This window comes from Abrus precatorius, unplaced genomic scaffold (assembly GCF_003935025.1).
Source record: "Abrus precatorius isolate BTA unplaced genomic scaffold, Abrus_2018 Scaffold6, whole genome shotgun sequence".
Classification (NCBI taxonomy): Eukaryota; Viridiplantae; Streptophyta; class Magnoliopsida; order Fabales; family Fabaceae; genus Abrus; species Abrus precatorius.
Window position 1 is genome coordinate 24,541,765 of NW_020874406.1, and position 14,373 is coordinate 24,556,137.

Below are 14,373 nucleotides of genomic sequence, written 5' to 3' on the forward strand. Positions count from 1 at the left end.
CATCCCATTTCTGCTTAAACTTACAGCGCTGTTGGGTTGAAATCCATTCAATTATATCTTTCACGATAAAATGTAGTTTAATTGATCTTATTAGGTTTTTAAAAATTAACTCTCCCACTCGTATCACAAAAGAATAACACTTTTTATACAAATATTTACAATGACAGTTTGTAAATAAATAATTCAAAAATTAATTTGGAGACTGGATTAGATCTTTTTTAAATTCTTTTAAGTGTGTTGTTAACGTAATAATAAAATAGGCGTCACAAATTAAACACTTTAGTAAGAATAATGAATATGATACATGTAAAACTGAATCACAACGTAGAAGTTTTTTACAGAAATATGCTAAATAGAAAGCAAATTGCAGAAAAAAGAACAAAAGCCAACAAAGAAGCTGAAAATAAACTGCAAAAAGATAAATGTGCAAGAATGTAAAAATAGGTAAATGTAAACGTACAACTCCTCACAACAACGGACAGCGGCCACCGTGAGTCTCCTTGTAGCTAGTGTCTGGCGCAGTGCAGGGTTTCAGCGTACAGAGAATTTTAGGTGTGGTGTCAGGGTACAAAAAGTCATCCATTTGTAAAATGGCGCTTTGGAGTATTTATAGTCAGGAAGACCACCACCATTCTCCTCCTTTTGCGGGCACTTCTTAATAACTACCTTCAACTGTTGATACTCATTATCCACGATTACTTTTGATCGTGTTGTTGGTTAGGGCTTCTTTCGTAACTGCTATCGTCTACAATCTCCTTTGCGTAGTAGTGAATGTTGATGACTGCCGTTAACCGCTTTTGGATTTTGCAATGACTTGACCTATCAAGACTTTTGTTTTTCTATCTTTCAAGTATTTCTAAGAAAAATCTAAGAGGCTCATTTAGTGTTATGGCCTTAGAATAGTTTCTCCTTGACTTCTCTTTTCAAGCAATTCTGGAGTTTTGAGAGCTTGTCTTGATTTTGTGTACTTAGAATATTTTCTTTGCGCATTTCTATTTTTCGAGCAATTATGGAGCTCAACTAGACTGTCAGTCTTAGAATATTTTCTGACCACTTCCTATTTTTCGAGCAATTCTGGAGGGAATCTGGAGTTTAACAAGGTTTGTAGACTTAGAATATTTTCTGACCACTTCCTGTTTTTCAAGCAATTCTGGAGGGACTGAAGTTCAACCAGGTTTGTAGACTTAGAACATTTTTTGACAATTTCCTATTTTTCGAGCAGTTTTTGGGTGTCAAGGACTTGGAAACTTCTCAAAATTCCTCGAAAAAGCTATCAATTTTGTGAATTTAGAATATTTTCTTGTCAGTCTTGTTTTTCGAGCAGTTTTTAGTGTCAGTGACTTGGAAACTCCTCAAAAAAACCTTCAGTTTTGTGGACTTAGAATATTTTCTTGTCAATCCTATTTTTCGAACAATTTTAGAAGAAAATCAACGAGGAGACAAAAACCTTTAAAATAGCGTGTCATTTTTAATAAAAGGTTTTGGATAACTTTCTAATACTTCTTTAGACCTATTTTTAGGCTCCTTTCTAACCCTCACAATTTCGTAAATGTAACTTCCTTCAACATAATTTTTTAATTTAGAAAATTTTTCTTATCCCAAACAACAAAACAATAATTAAGTGTTGTCCTACTAGCAAGTTTGTGAGTTTTGGGTTTGTTTTACTTCTAAGCTTTAGTTGGCAACCAAAGAACATCAGACAGAAAAGCGGAAGCTGTGCATTTTTGCATAAGTTTTAGTGTGTGCCTTAATCTTAGAGCAATATTGGCATTCCAGATTCCTTAGTTAAAAATAATGGTGATAAAGATTCTTTGTATGATGTTGTTGTTGTACTTTGGATGTTATAATTTGCAGCAAAACTCAACACTCTCAGACAAGTCGCAGGGGATGAGAATCTCACAGTGAAAAGTTTCGAATTACTTGTTAATTCCCCGAGTAAAAAAAAAAGAGTCTAAAACCCATAATGTCTTCCACTCATAAGCATATTAGCCTTAAATTTTTCCCTAGTCTTATGAAATAACTGTTATCTAATTTCTAATTTCAACTCTTGTTTCTCTAATTAATTAACTTTGTCCATTTATTAATTTTGTTTATTAACCCTTGATATTGAAAATAAAATATATTTTATAAATTAATGTCCAAGTAAGTTACCGAGAGATCTATGATTTTGCCTAATTAATTTTGAATTCTGTAATAATTACTTATTCATCTTATGCTAAATGTGTAAAATAATTAAGAACTAGTGTTAGTTAGTAGCTTGTCCAATATACAAGTATTTTATTTTAAAATAAATACACATATAGTTTAATAATTAAAAATATTTTTTATAGTTTTAATATATATATATATATATATATATATGAATATATATGATGAAATTATTTTAATTTAACTCTGTAAATGCAAATAATTTGTATTAAAATGATAAATTTTTAATATAATTAAATAATTTTAAAATATAATTTATTTTTAAATAATAACTTTTTGTATTTTGTGTCAAAAAAATTAATTAAATATCAATAATTAATTAATAACCATAAATATAAGAAATAATATTCTTAAAATTTAACTCTAAATTAAAAAAAGTCATATACTCAAATACAATAATATATATATATATATATATATATATATAAGTTTAGTCATGTCTTTAAAATTAATTATAAAAACTATATAATAAAATATTATAAAATTATTAACGGATGATATTTATATCAAAGATGAAAATTACATAAAAAAATAAATATTAATAAATCAAGTGAAAAAATAAAAAATTAATAAAATTATAAATATAAATCATTATAATATATTATAAAAATAAAAAAAACATAAAAATTTATAATTGTGTATCATTATAAAACCAATCAAATATAATATATTAATAAATACTAAATAAATTATAGTTTATATTTTAAATAAAAATTACAATTTATATATAATATTATTTGAGAAATATATAAATATTTATAAGTACACGTATTTTATATATATGATACTATAATAGTAGAGAAGAGTAAAAGATATATTGTTGTTAAAAATAAATTTGTTGTGATTAATCAAAGTAAGAATAAAGTTGAAAATTATATAATAATTTTATATAAATTAAATATTAATTAGTTTTTTTTAAAATTATCTAAAATAACTTTGAGTGACAAGTAAAGAAAAAATGAAGGAATTATTTTGTATATCTTTAATTAGTCGGTAGTGTTAATTACTTATCGATAAGTTGAGACACTCATCAGTGATTGACCTGCTTTGATTGGATTGGACAATGTATTCGTGGATAAGGTTGTCCTTCTAAATATATGTAATCAAGGTCAAGTGTTGAACGAGCTTTGTGTGTTCTTTCCTTAATTTGTCACCTTTTTTCACTAAATGAATCTGGTGTGTGAGAAATTGTTCGAAGTCTAAATTGATTAGTAGACAACAATGGAATATTTATTTAATGTATCCCAAACAAAATTATCGTTTTTAATAAAATATCAAAGACGTTATTGAGAATGATAATGTCAAAAGATAGCCATGAAACATGATTCATTGGTGTTGCAAGCAATGCTGTCTAGCTAGCTAGGTGGGTTCATTTTTTTTAGTCAACATAATGGTAGTTTAGTTTTTTTTTTGTCCAAATTTGTCTACTTCAGTATGGGCTTAACTCAGAATATAATTTTCGGCCCAACTTGAATGGCGAGCTTAGCTTTGTCTGGCTCTCGTCTTTTAGGCCTTCTGCCTTTGTTTAAGGACAAATGCTTGTTGACCAAAACCAAGAAAGCTTTGTCTTAATCATCTTGATCCAAAAACAAAAAGGAGTCATGTCTTAGTCTGATTCGATCAAAGACCTCACCCATCGCAAAAATAAAAAAATAATTAATTAATTAATAAACAATCTTTTTCATAAACATCTTGAACATATATGAATAAGGTATTATGATGAGCTAGGGAATATATTCTCCTCACATTATTCTAATAGAAAAAACAAAGCCCTTTACTGGATTGGAATGAGTTAGATTCCGCAATCTCTACAAATGGAAATGGCATTCCCAATTATTTTAGTTCGAAAATATATATATTTTAACTTAGATCTCACTGTAATGTTAAATATAAATTAAATGAAAGGCTTAAATTGATTATAAAATTTTTTAGATATATATATTATCTGTACCCAAATTAATGTAAATCGTGTCAGGAAAAGTTATGAGTAAAATTTGATTTGGGTGGCCCCTGTCTCTTTTGGATGCTTCCAGCAAGGTTTTTTAGTGTTTGTCCTGGAATTTTTCGTAGTTTACAACTTGATGCTCCCATACCCAATCTAATCAAGACTCAGAAGAAACAAATTATGTGCATGGATAACCGTATAACTGGTTATTCAATAAATTATAATAACAAATTAGGATAGTCAAAGACAATAATATACTTTAATTAAGAAAGTCTAGATCACACCACATAACATGGTTTATAATTTATATCTTTTTAAAATTTCATTGGCGATCAAAGCATAAATCCAACATGTATATGAATTTTTTACCCACTTTATACTCTATTACTTTTGCTGCAATTGGTTGCAACTCTATGGTCCATAGAAAGGAATGAAAATGTTAATAAATTTCACCTGTGAGATAATCCATTTCGTGTATGAATTTATGACTGTGAACAGAAGTTACAACTGCACATATATAATTTGTTTTCTTGATGCAAATGCAAGTAAACTGCGGGAATCTAATGATCACGATCTCATATTTGGAATTTAGTTAATGGAGCATCCCATTTTCAACACATTCTGTGGAAACAAATCTGGCATGTGAATTTTGACATAGCATATGGCAATGATGTCTAAGGTTTGATTTGGTAATTTAGTGTCAGGTGAAAGCAAACAAGTATACAAAGACATATAGAAGTTTCAATTCGATGTGATATAAAGCGAGCGATATAAATAGTTGAAGGCTTGGATATGTCTCTCCACATGAAGCTACGTTTTCATGAGTAGCTAGAAGCCTATAAAGTTTCAAACCATGAGAATTATTCGATAGTGACAATGATCGGAGATTTCTTCCAAATGTAATATCACTATATAGCAAAGAAAACAAATGGAAATGATAGCTAAATACAAAAACTCAATTGGGGTATAAGCAATGTCATGTGTGAAATGGTTTATCTCTCGGAAGCCATTTTGAATCAGCATTAAAGTCCTAACTAAATCCAAACAAATTGGATGCAATCATTAGCTAGGCATGATCATGATTATTACCCTGTGTTAATAGCATTTTCAAGAGGTCTTAGTGGTCGGTATTCAGCTATTTGGCTCATCTTACACACAAAAAGGAATCACCCAAAGGTGGAAAAAAGAATAGTTGTATAATGTTGACTTTTATAAAGTTTAGTAAATACACATTAACATGTTTAGCCTTGACTTCAGTTTATTGATTAAATGGCGAGTTCTTCAACTCTATCTCCCTTTTGGTTTAGCAGTCACCTCGATATGATGATGTTATATATAGAAATTTAATCATACATTACTCTCATCATTAGCCAGCAATGTAGGGTTTTCATATAAAATTCTCTTATATTGCCACTAACATTTCATTATATTTTCCATTTAATGCAGGTTACTTTAATTCGCTGCCTTCCCTTGGTTCACTTTTTTCATTTTTCTTTCATGGCATCGTATTGTAGCCATGAATTTGAGTGTTGCAAGTTGCAATCACTTGCGTGTGCTCTTAATTAAAAGTTATAAGTAGTCTGTGTTATTTAAATATTTTAACTTACATGTATGATTGACAGCATATAATGACTATGCACTGCTTTTGATTATTTGCTTCATGTGATTGTAGCCATGAATTTGAGTGTCGGAATTGCAATCTCTTGTGTGCTCTTAATTAAAAGTTACGAGTAGCCTTGGTTATTTAAATCTAACAGATATGATTGATAGCATATAACAAGTGTGCATTGCTTTTGATTATGCTATCTGGTTTTTAATGTTTGCGTTTGCAGTCTCTTGTCAAACTTGTAGAACTTTTTTTTTCATAATAAATATACTTCCTCATTTTTTAAAAACAACAGATGAAATGTCTATATATCTTATCTATGTCCGTTTCTATAAAATTTATCTAAAAAATATTTATTCAATCAATAACATAAAAGTATAATAATATTATTTTTAATTATTTAAAATTAACTTTAAGAATTAAGAATAAAAAATTGTAAAATTATTAATATTAATTTTTAAACATATGCCTAAAAATATATGTTAAAAATTAATAAATTATATTTTTATTAAAATATTTAATAGTATTTATATATATTAATTCTTATGTATTCAAGAAAAACCATATTAATATTTTAACTATGGAGAGCCTTTGTAGAGTAGAATAGTGAGTGGCTCACTGCCTAAGTGTGTTCCACATGTCATAATGTATGTAGGATTGTGTTCAGTTTCCATCGGAACTAGAAAGCTGAAATGTCTTTTTTTCTGTTCTACAGGTCGTAGACCTCTCATGAAGCAGGAGACTTGAAAAGAGAAGTGGCAGTAACACTTTTTAAAAGTTTTTTTTTTCATTAATTAAAATTTGATCAAAATTATGAGTATCATTTTTAGTTTAATAAATTTTATTTATATTTTACAATTTTTAATAAATTTCAACTGATAAATAAAAATATATTAAAAAAATGTTTGCAATACTTCTCTTCTTAATTAAAACAAACATTTTTTATTATTATTATTTAAATTACAGCAAGATAACATTATATATAATCTTTTATAAGAAAAACATTATATTTTGAAATAAACTAGCATTCTTTCTTAGTAGTCTCAAAAGAATATTTTCCAAAAAAATCAAGTGCATGTTTAAAATATACTAGTATACACATAATAATAAAGTAAATACTATCAATAATTGGTTAAAGAGTTATTTTTTTAAGAAGATATATTACTAATATATTTTTATTGAAATAATTAATGTGTCATATCACTGTATTAAATAATAAATTTTATTTATTGATTCATTAATTAATATTTTTATAGCATTTGTTATATTATATATCTTTTTATTATTTTTATTTGTCTTAAAATATTTAACATCTTAAGAAATAAAAAATATTAATTATTTTTTGCCTAATAATATTTACATCTTATTGCTATATCAACTAAATATTCAAAACTACATTTTAACTAAAAAAATTCATTTTATTAAACAATTATAATTAATTGAATTTTAAGAAGTATATATCATGTTAAAGAACAAATAATGACAAAGACATTGAAAATCATACTGAAATTATTTTAATCTCATTTTAAAATTTTTATTATTTTTGTTTAAAAAAAATAATGGTTTGTTTGGATTGAGTAATTTTGAGAGAGAGAAAATTAAAAGGATTATTTTGTGTAATTTTTTTGTTTGGTTACTTTAACTTTTTGTGGAAAAAAAAAAAGAGAAACAAGCAGAGTGAATTCCACATTTTTATTTTCATACAACTTGTTTGTTTTCTTATTATATTTTTTACTCATCTAAACAAATACAAATAATTTTCTTTATTTCTTTCACTTTTATTGTTCTCCATCTAAATAATATATTTCTTCACATGTATTTTTACCATATTTTTTTTATCTTAATTGTTTATTTTCTTTTTATTTCATCGCACCATCAGAACAAAGCTCAAGTTTGGAAACAAGAATCCTCTCTCAGTTTAAATTGATTTTATTTTCAATGAGTATTACGATGATTCTTATTATTGAATAAAAATATAACAGTCAACACATAAACTTTATAAAAAATTAGTACTCAGTTTTTTAATAACAGTTAAGAATTAATATATCAAAACTTAAGTGTAGATTTGATATAATTATAAAAATAGTCTCCATAATTTCTTAGAAGTAAGAGTTGGGGAGAGGACAATCCTATTCCTACTTTACCGACCATACATACAAATGCATTATACTTGCAGACCGACCAGGCAAGACCTCGTAACTTTGCCCAGTCCGCAAATTCTGCTAAGGAAAATTGAATAGACATATACTTGTCGTCATCTGTTTGTTGCTACTATATCGAATTATAGAGTATAGAACAACCATTATTGACACCCAAATGTTTCTATTCTGTTGCATATGCATCTATATTATATATTCATTTTGTTCTTATTATCATTATTTAGTACCATTCCGTCTCCTATGATGACTAATTTTTCCTCATATCAAAGAAAGAGGGCAATGCCAAAGAATTCAATAATATACATCATCATATCCCAGAAAATCCAAATATATATGTGAAATGCTAAACTAAATTAAACAAAAATCTGAATTGAACTGATTGTGAAAAGAAAAGAAAAGGGGAGGGAGTTGGAAGAGGAATGAAGACCCTGAAGGATATGGGTTTGTCCCCTGCTGAATGTTAGTTAAAAATCTCGTCTTTTTATGGCACTTTTTGCCCTCATTATTTGGGGGCATTATACTGTGGTGAAAATGGGATTGGACTTGGACCCATCAGATGAGTCCTCTCACCCAACGACCATATATCAGTGTGTCTCTGCCCCACAAAATACATACCACACCTTCCCAAAATAGGCAACAGCTACCCACCCCTCACTCCCTCAATCTTCAATGCCACTAAGTGAATTTTAAGTTAGAATATTCTTACAAATTTTAGTTTAATTTTTAGAATTAATTAAATTTAATTTCTTAATATACTATCAGTATTAATTATTGAACATGTGAATCAACAACCTAAAATATATTTATAGTTTTTTAAAAAATATATACTATTGATATTAAGATATATTTAGTTCTATTTTTTTCTTTTAAATTAGCTTTAAACAGTGAATTATATTTATTTTTTAAAGATGAAACTAATGTTAAAATTTCTCAATCTGAGACAAGGTCATAGAACATTTATTTTTTACTATAGCCATATTGTTGCTCAATCACATTTTCTCAATTGAAACTCTTAGAATCCCAATTGAAACTCCTAAACGTATGTTTGGGGTGCTGCAAAAGGTAACATCAAGCACGCAAGTGTTGCACGGATACACAACAGTTAATATATAATTAACAACTGGTCTAATAAAAGAAAATAATATAAAATTAAGAAAATTAAATGAATAACTTTTTTATATAAATTGAAATTAAATTGTACACAGATAAGTAAACTTCAAAAAAAAAGAAAAGAAAGAGTTAAGACATATAGATTTGTTTTACTTCTTTAACCCATTTTATTTCCTTTCTTTCCAACACATTAAACGTATCAGAATTATAAATTTAGTATGTCTGTTTCACGACGTCATTTTTGTTTTGCATCATTACAGTAAAATGTACCACTCAATTTACCTAACTAAACAGAGAAGAAAAGAAACTGTTTTTCAACAGGCATACAAAAATAACGTGAAATAATTAACAAGGATGTATTGTATGTATACAACGTTTTGGTTGTCACAAGAGAGCCATCATCAGAAACAACATAAACAAATGTGAAAGGAAAAAGCTTAAACAAAATAGATTATTAAAGGAGATGATATAAACTTTGTGAGTTGAGCATTATCCTAAAAATTGAATGTCTCTGATGTTGAGGAATTGATAAATAAAATAAAGAAAGGAATATGGAGAACATCTTGCATGCAAAAAAGTACAGGAGGTGTCTAGAGAGTAGTGTACATTGATCTGCATGAACGAGAGTGGGTCCAAAAATCATAGGAAATGGACAAAAGATAGCGGTTTTGAAGGGGATATTGAATATTGTGGGCGCTGCTTGCTTATTTGTGTGCTTATGTCTTTGTTATCTGAACTACGTATGCATCCCTTTTCACAAGACTCGTGTCACGTCCATTCCTATTTCGCTATTTCCGTCACCATCATCTCCTTTTAGCCATCGACCCCCACTTTCATCATTTTTCATTTATCCAACCTCATCAATCACTAATGTCATATTTAACCCACTTAACATCTCAATAATTCACATCTCGCATGCTTAATAATCCTCTAAAGCTATCGAACCATCCGTAATTATTAGTTTCATTTTCTTCTTTAATCATTTGTTGGAAAACTAAAATGCATATTCAAAAAAGGATAAGGTAATTTTGCCCCTTTTTTTGTACCAAATTAAGAATTTCCCCATCGTTAAATGTTTAAATAACTTTATTATTTATGAATTGTGTCAGTTTTTACTAGTTTATAAAATTATAGATTTACCATCACTTGTTTAACTCCGAGTGAATTTATTGATTTCTTTTTTTCCTTTATAACTGATGCAGGCGGATGAAAAAAAACAAAAATAAAAATGTTAATGCATGCAAAGAAAAATTATAGAATGCGGAGTACTGGTGAATAACAGAGCCTCTAAGTGTAGAAATAGACGAGTTTTGATAATGTTAAGAGGAAAATTGAGCAAAAATGACAGCAGATACGAATTTTGGTAATGTGAAAAAAGAGAGTAAAAGGGACAGATACATAAGGTGTCTGGTGTGGTGCCAAATGAGGAGCAAATTAATGTGGCAAAACATGCCAAGTTAATTAACTAGAGCTGAATGATTTAATTATTGGAAGATGGAAAAATTAAAGTTATTAAATATTCAAGAATTAAGTGGCTAAATGAGGGTGACACGTATTCAAAATGTACTCAACTATATTAGACCCATTTTAATCTTTGAACAAATAAAACTTATTAAATAGTTTTTCTTAATGGATAATTTAGCCTTTTTATTAATTTTTTAACTTAATAAATTACTTACATATATTAACTAGTTAAAATAATTTATAATTTATTGCCTTGGTGTTGAAAAGCAGTTTCCCTAACGGTCTTTACAGAGCACCGTACTCTGTGTATGCCTGCATTTTTTTTCTCTTTATTAAAAGTAGGCCTTGTTAAGGTGCTTCTTAAAGGTACTGATAATTTAAAAATTCTTTAACAAAATTTTAATTATTAATAAATAATATTAAACATTTTTATGTGATAAATACTTACTTTTATTTTTTAACCAATAGTACTTTCAAGATGCTATTTAATTAACTTTTGTCTTAAAAATATAGGAATGCTATGATGGAGAATGTCATGTATGTGGGCTGGTTTATATATCTGAATGATGTGTAATGAAATTATGTAAATCACTATGTGTTTTTTTTATTCTTAAATCATAATCGATATTCATCGTAATGACTTAAGATATTAATTTTAATTAAAAAATACTAATAATATTATATTATTAAATTTAAGTTTTATCTTTTTTGAAAATAGTATTTATTTAAAACTTGTTTAATTTAAGCTCTTCTCTCTAGATATTATTTGGTATATGAATGTTAATAATATTTTTAATACACTTATTATTAACTTAAATCTATTGATATTTATGAAATGACGTAAATCACATTTCTTATTTTATAAGTCTTATTTATAATCTTGCTTATCTAATAATAGTGTTTAAAAGTGTGTAATATGTTATTAGTATTTCTTGTATTTTTTATAAAATTGTTTGAAAAATGTTCTTGCCAATATATTGAAAAGCTTCAGTGTGGAGGTTTGCATGGTACTCTTAATAGTATCTCCTTACAGGGCATTGCTTTTGGGCAAAAGGTTAACAATGGATATGACTTTTAATTATATTTTTTTATAAATTTTAATATCACAACAATCATTGATTTATTATTTCAGAAGAACAAAAATAAAATACATCTAATATTAACTTTGAAATTTTATCAAAATTGTATTTATCTTCGAAATAAAAAATTTATAATAAATATTTAAACATACGTAGTAATTATATCCAATTATCATGAGAGGAAAATCTCTAATAATTATTTTTATTAAGACACGCATATTAATAATTTTTATTACTTTAAGGATGGAAGGATTGCGCTTTCATATGCTTCCAATCATGAACATTACATGGTTACTGTTTTTCTATTGTATTAGCACGAATGAAACTGGAATTAAACTCTCTCTCTTGATGGTATATATACATGTGTGTGTGTTATATGATGTTTAAAACAATACAAAAGATGTGACAACATTCAATTGTTGAAATGTTGTTTTAAAATCGAGGTTGTGTATTATGTTCAAATTTAGAATATTGGTTGTTAAATTTTTCATGTCGCTGTAATACATGAAATATACTTTTTATTAAGTTATGGGTTGCATCTAGTCTTGTTAACTCAAATATTTTTACATTCAACCTTTAAAATTTTATCCGTTATTAAAGAAAGTCCTTATGAAAAATAATTTAACTATTTTTTTATTATATAATTTAACTTTTATGCATTAAATTTATAATTAAAAATTCTTTAATATGTTTTTAATGTATAAATGGCTCCCACTTGCATGTCGAAAGAAAAAAAAAAAGTGCATAAATCATCTAAATCTATAATAGAAAAGAAATTATCAAGCAAAATAAGTATTTTAGTGGTAATAATGAAGGGTAAGAATAATTAATAGCATTTTCTTTTAGTTATTTCAACTTAGCCACAATGAATTCACTATAACAAAAAGAATAAACATCAAGCGTAAAAGTGAGATAAACACAGCCTTCACAATTCGCATCTTTCCATGGAAAGAACCGATACAATAATGCCCCTCACAAACCAATTCAGGGTCTAAAAGAAGGACTAGTCCATAATGTGATATCAGACATTCAGAACTGATGAATTGCTTTCAACCAAGAATGCAGACTCTGGGCTGCATGATCACTGTTCACATTAAATGCACATCAATGATCATCAGCTACGACCCAATTCTCCTTCTCCTTCCACCATTGTTTTCTAACATGTCTACCACCCAACAAAGCACAAAATATTGAATTGCCATTACATTTACGCAATAAAAAATCAGTGGTGGGCCTAGACACAATTTTGGTGCATCATAGCTGATTTTGACAGATGAGCAATTTTAACTTTATATGACAACCTATGTAGTTCATAATAGTCTGGACCCAAATCAGAGATCAACTGGTGAAATATGAACATGTAATTTGCTTATTGACAAAATAGGATATAATATCATTCATTTGAGAAAGCAATTTGGTCACCTAATCTGGATGTGAATGTGCTAAGTAATAAACAAGTTAATTTACCTAGCATCCTTATTAGATCTTTAAGCGTGGGTTTGATCGAATAACAAGGGATAGAATAGAGTTAAACATGAGCAACCTAGTCTTAAAAAATTGACTATTTAATTTTTACGATTTTTTTGCTTATATATTTTTTAATTTATTATTAACTCACATTTTTTTAAGTTAAAAAGCTCATGATTTAATGAACATGGTTTTGCTCATTACCATGTTCTCACTCTGAACTGTATCGTGATTTCACAAAATCCAGACCCATGCATGCTTGTTGTATGTATAAGTTGTCGTGTAGTAGTGAGTAGCAGTACTTCTAGTTCTACCAACGTGATCACACACTTCATCTCTGCCTCGGGGAGTGGGTGAAAATTGTTGAACATTGAAGATTTTCAAGTGAAAATTTCTGAACCTTGTAAACTTATGTTGGACCTACATAGTTCAAAAGGCCAGATTTCCGTACCACACTTGAAATTTTATCAGCTAAGCCTGAAATAAGCTTTACGGTGCAATGAATGATTGGAACCATGTATTTTTATACCGTGTGAGGATACACATAATAAAATTAGCTCTAGATATAAATTTTAACTGATTAAAGAAACCACTAAATGTGGTAAAAGAAAAAGACAATTTTTTTATTCTTTCCTCTTTAAAGATATAAAATTTATAAAATAAATGAAAACAAAACAAAAAAGACTCAAATCAATAAATTTCTTTCCTAAAAATATATTTATGCTAAAACTTGGCCCACTTTTAATTTAGTCCCCGGCTAAAATTTAAGGAAAAAACAGGCTGGCATGGAAGGAAACTGATCAACAAGGAGAAATTTAAAAAAAAAGGCATGCAACGGTTGTTAATGAAATGAGCAATGTTCCAAATTATCACATTTCTAAGTAGTGCATACATAGCATTTTAAAAATTCTATAGAATAATCAAAATTATTGACTATTGTGTATCAGGTGGAGTCTAAACTTTAAAGCATCATGGGAAGGAGAGATGAATTATTTTCTTTTTGAACATGAAAGAGTGAGGGGTTGCATTAAAAATGGAAGAAGTACCTGACAATCTATGATGCTAATTCCACCCATTTTCGTTAAAGACAGAATTGTGGGTCAAAGTTTTCAAGGAATGGGAATTAAATACAAATTCTGTCTGGGTGATTATTTCGGTGAAAAGGACATTAATTCACCTTGAGAGTGAGAGAGAAAAGAGAAAGAAAGAAAGAGAAAGAGATTCCATTTTAATCCGAGGCTACCTCTAGGTGCTATTTCACTAGACTTTTCACTGTAATACATTCTGTAATGATAGGTGTTTGATGAAGAATGGACCCTCTTTTAGGCTATAACA